General features: G+C 40.4%; 1 pseudogene; it reads right to left on the bottom strand.

Annotated features, from left to right (window-relative positions):
* Window positions 1-400: 400 nt before the first annotated feature.
* LOC118750191 lies at window positions 401-1165 on the bottom strand (annotated as a pseudogene).
* Between the last annotated feature and the right edge of the window lie 4606 nt (window positions 1166-5771).

Genomic DNA, 5771 nt, shown 5'->3' with positions numbered 1-5771 from the left:
ATCTTACTCACAATTCGAATTTGCTACTTCCCTTAAAGCATGTATTTCCTTTTTATTTATGTAATTAAATCAACGCTTTTATTACAAAAGTGCATTTACTATTGTAATTTAATCGAATACGAATCATACGAACATATCTGACTTTACACATTTTTTGTAACCAGCTGCTTTAATCGAAACAGAAAAATTCTATCACACTTAAAGGCTGCGTTTCTTTATACATTCCGGATAATCCCATTTCACAGCCGGAATAAACAGAATACGTTTGAAATATACGTTAACATATCATCAGGAACGTTCTAAAGAATAAGTAAACAAAAAAGTTTATTCCAAACGTTCAGAATGAATAAAGAAATTCATCCAAAATGTGTATTACACCACACAGCAAAATTGGCAGTCATACATTCGGTACATGGATCAGGTAAAACTTACATAACGAGTTAACCCAGATTCTGTGCAGGCAGCAATATATCTGTGGCCATCAGATTTGGCTTGCCGGATGTACATTTCGACAGACTCTCCAATAGACCAATATACGAAGTATGCTTGAATGCTGCGACCAAGTCCGACAGTCTTTCAACAAATTCATTGCTGAACCCTTTCTCTTCCAGTAGATTCATCAACAAGTCATGCAGATATCCATCAATCACATCACCATCTACAGCATACACTTTATCGTTCCATTCGTTTTGGTAAATGCACATCTCATCGATACCAAAATTGTCATTGTATTCACCCTCTCGCGCTGTGCCCTACAAGAATGCACATGTGAATGACAATGTGGTAGAGCCCTTAACAATATCCACTTCAAAGCGTGGTTTGCTACGCACCTCACCGATTTCAGCCTTTTCAGCATTGGGATCCAGTTCAGGCTTATCTTCAGTGTCTACAGTGTGGCTGACATTGAAGTTTATGACGATGCTCTCCTTATCACTCTTCCTGGTTAATTCCACATCAGCGCCATCCAGCTTCACGCTGAAGCCATCCAAAGAGTGGGAATCGTCGCAGTATTGGGTGATTTACGTTCAGCCGAAATTTCTTCAGTAAGGAATTCGACAAGCTCACATTCACCTTTGGTGTGCATGTGCTTGGCGCCGCCGTAACCACAGTTGTAGCTCAAGCTGGGTTTTTGTAATGAACCCGCAGCTTCAGGATTTTTGCACATCTGCTAGATCGTGCGAGTAAAATCATGCTTGCCAAATACATTTTTTCAATGCGTTCGATGAGTTAGCAGCAATCAGGCTGCTACCTAAACGAAGCACCGATCTTGTTAAATTACTCCTAATTTTTTATTCAATTTATCCAAAATTGCGTTGACAAATGCATCCGCTGCAGTCAATTTTTCGTAATATCACGCGTGTTCATGTTGGTATATTTTTCCGAACAATAACACCAGCAGAAATTATGCCAAGCAACCTCCTGTAATTTAAAAGGAATTACATTCAAACATAGCTATATAATACAATATTTTACTATATACTCACGAAACCTCTTCAGAACTCTTACATAACTACCGCATGTCCATTCACCAAATAACCCAACCTTTGTCAATGGAAACTTTCGATAACCTTTATGTGGATTCTATGTAGCTACATACGTTCCACATAAAGAAGCTCATAAGCAGCGAATAATGATGGACAACTTTCCAACAGCTCGCTATACTAACACGGGTGGACTATACTAACGATCATTTTTGTAATTCAATCTTTAATAACTGGCCAGGCTTACATAAACATATGAATATTCTGCAATTCCATTGTTAATTACTGGCCATGCTTACATGAAAATATTTTTCATTAAAAAACACAAAAACGCATTTTTACAGATAATTTAAAATTTTTATATAAAATACAAATGTAAATACGACATTCCGTTTCAAAGATAAGATATGAATAACGAAATCATACCCAGTAGGATGTTAACCTTTTTGGGGGGCAGGCCACATTGTTGGCTGTGAGACTGTCAGAAAGGCGGTAAAACAATATTAGCATATAACACTAAAAGAGAAAGGAAATACAAATTTAAATTATACTCTCAAAATTAGTGGCGGTGGGCACTTTTCACGATCTATGGCCGAGAATAAAACCACGATTTTGCTAACACCGATTTTTTACCTCATGAGTAGGCAACTTGCTCGGCAACTTCCTTGGGCACCTTGTTTGTTTGAAAAAAAAAATATTGATCGTGCAAAGGCAGCTTTAGGTGAATACGATCCACAAGTATACCATGTTCACACAAATGAATCTTATGGATATATATAATGCCAAGCTCACACCCACCGAATTACGCGTTTGCACTCATCAAAATGTTACGCCTTTCATACCACTCGCCACCCAACATTATATATATACGTTATAATATCCACTGCAACGAAATCTGACCCCATTTCAGCCGAAACGATGTCTCATATCGCCACTATGAGGAAACGAGCCGAACAACGCGCCCACCGCTATCTGCCGCCTATGCGACGCACACCACCCTATTAGGCTCTGCCCTATTTATCGGGCAAAATCGCCAGAGGAGAGACTGCACGAAGCTCTACTGGGCCGCTATTGCGCAAACTGCCTTGCCATGACCCACCAGCTGAAGGAGTGTCAAAGCGAGGGAAGATGCCGTAGGTGTGGTGAGAAACACCACTCCACTCTGCATTTAGAGGATGAGCCAAAGCGCCAACGAGAATGTATGTCATGGAGGGCACGAGGCAACGAAGGCGGCTCAGAGGAAACAATCCACAAACCAAGGAGTGTGCAAGTGGAAGAAGCCGAGGCAGACGGCACTTTGTCACTATACGCGTCCGACTCTGGAACCGAGACTAGGCCTCCAGGTCCAGAGATTGAAGAAGGGGAAGTTATTGAGCGCGGAGCGGGGACTCGGCCTCTCCGTCCGCTTACTAACGGGGGACCGGAAAGACGGTATTTCCGGCCTCTGCTGCAACATGAACACAAAAGTACGGCTGGATCCAAATCACGGGTACACCGAGCACCAAGCACCAAGGGCGACAAAGCCGCAGAGCGGGAACTCGGCCTTTCCGCCTGCGCCAATTCACAACATTTCAACACGAAGATAGACTGGTGACTAGGTTTCGCCAGCTATCCCGACCACACGCCTTTCGAAATAACATAATAACTCCATCACTCCAGCCCACTATATCCGTGGCGCCGACGGCTGTTGTAAAGGTGGAGGCGAGAGGGCGCCTACATCTGGTCCGCGCGCTTATTGACGCCTGTACGCCGAACACAATCGTGTCCGCGGATCTGGCCCAAGAGCTGGGGCTTCAGGAAACGTATATCGGCGGGCAACGAGGGTGTTTTCTATGCATAAGGGGCAAGCATGTGCAGAACAAGCGGGTGGCGACCCATGCGCTTGTTATACCCCATTACAACCATGTCTCACCTAGGACTAATGTGGATCCATCAGTTGCTACGCCGTATATCAACATTCGGCTTGCGGATCCAAGCTTTTTCGCATCAGCACCGATACGCCTTGCCCTTGGGTCGGACGTGTATGCGGACCTAATCCTGCCCGGAACTTTACCGAAGTCGTTTGGCCCCCTCATTGCGCAAAGCACTATTTTCGGTTGGGTGCTGTTAGGGGCGTGCCGGCCGTAAATTTAACTTATACAAAAAACAGAAATAAAACGTGAATTATTTGAATTTTTTTAATGAAATAAAGTGCATTGAATTATAACCATGTTTGTTTCCCTATGATTTTCACTCTATGATTCACTAGGTGTTTTAGGGAAAAAAGATGGAACCGCTGGTCAAAGATCTTGGTGCCGCTCTCAACAGCACAACATACATGAATTCACACACTTGTTTTGTAATTGTAAGAACATATGAAGCTAGTAGCTCTAGCGTTTCCCAAGCACAGATGTTGCGTACGGCAAGAGGGGCGGTATGTTTAGGCCTTCAGCCTAAATATTTCAAAAAGCTGGTGCTCCACCCTAATGTCATTTTCTATAACACACTCAAATACGTATTTGTGTACGCATGCGTGTGTATATAACTATACATGCGCACGTATGTATACACATACGTATTAACGCGAAGACTTGGGCCGTTAGCAAGTCCTTCCCGCCGGACAACGAACCTTCGTTAACTTTCCCCTTCTATATCGGTGTTTGTCCGGCGGTCCACAACTAACGCGATTTAATTTAATCTTTCACTTCTCTTTTGAATCATCAAGGTAGAATACCGGAGCTACCAGCCTCATTGATATTTCCCGCATTAAGGTAATAGACTCAATTGTATAAAAAGAAAACTTGACAAATATATATGACTATTGATTTGAATTAATACTAAATCACTGTCTGTATCCTTTTATTTCACTTTGCAAATAATACAAAGCCCCTGTGCGTCTGAGCGCGAAAGTCGAGGAAGCACATGCGTTTTGACACCTGTCTTGGGTAGTTAGAATGGGCCTAATGCCCGAAAATATGCTCTCGAAAAGAGCCTAGTAAAATTGAAACGTTGATACTGAACGATTCACGCGTTGTCATGGGTTGGAACCTTTTATCGGGGGGTTTCTGGGGTTGCTAATTAGGAATCTGAAGGCAGTTTTTAAAAATTCTAAATGGCGGATCCAAAATGGCGACAATTTTTTCTTTTTAATTATTGGATTTGTTCGAAAACCGGCACTCGAGAGTTTTTGGGTTCGCCGATTACGAATCTGAAAATAAAAAAAATAAATATAAAAAAATATAAAAAAAAAATAACTAAAATTAAAACGTTGATACTGAACGTTTTAAGCGTTGTCAAGGGTTGAAACTCGTTTCCAGTGGGTTTCTGGGTTTGCTAATCACGAATCTGTTTTCAGATTTTCGCGGTTCAAAATGGTGGATCCAAAATGGCGACCAATTTAAAAAAAAAATATTGGAGTTGTTTGAAACTCTTAACCGCCATTTGGAAATATGACAACAAATTCGTAATCAGCAACCCCAGAAACCCCGTGGAAACGAGTTTCATCCCTTGAAAAGGTTTAAAACGTTCAGTATCAACGTTTTAATTTTAGTAATTTTATTTAATCTGATCGCCGTATTGGATCCGCCATTTCGAATTTAAAAAAATTGACTTCAGATTCGTAATCGGCGACCTCAAAAACTCCCGAGTGCCTGTTTTCAAGCAAATGCAATAATTTTTTTTTTAAATTAATCGCCATTTTGGATCCGCTATTTTGAATTTTGAAAAACTGACTTCAGGTTCCTAATTAGCAACCCCAAACACCCCCTGGTAACAAGTTCCAACCCATGACAACACGTAAATCGTGCAGTATCAACGTCTTAATTTTACTAATGTCTTTTCGAGAGAATATTTTCGGGAACTAGGCCCATTCTAACCGTTCAAGACAGGTGTGTAATTAAGGGAATATTTCCTAATAATACTAGAGTAATTATATGTAAAAACCATATTTTTAGCTGCATTTTAACATGACACAAAAATAAAAAAATTGGGAACATCAGCGTTTTTATAAAAAACCGACCAGCGCGACCTCTAGAAAAAACTTTTTTTTAATAAAAAAATACGTGTATCTTTTTTCATCACAAATAACAATATTCTGATGTAGGGTTTATGAATTTCCAAAAAGAGTGTTTTTATGAACCACTCTAATATATATATTATTTTTCAACGACTTAACATGAAAAAATTGCATCATTATGGTTTTAGAAGATCTCCAACCATATAATAAATAATAATGGCAAACCCATAAACGTCCTTTTTTATTTACAGTGAAAATTATTTCATAAGTAACAAAATGAAAGACAGTAATTAAAT

The sequence above is a fragment of the Rhagoletis pomonella genome, unplaced genomic scaffold (genome assembly GCF_013731165.1).
Source record: "Rhagoletis pomonella isolate Grant_MI unplaced genomic scaffold, Rhpom_1.0 Rhpom_scaffold_00163, whole genome shotgun sequence".
Classification (NCBI taxonomy): Eukaryota; Metazoa; Arthropoda; class Insecta; order Diptera; family Tephritidae; genus Rhagoletis; species Rhagoletis pomonella.
Note: the sequence above shows the minus strand (reverse complement) of the source record. Positions and strands in the feature narration are given on the sequence as shown.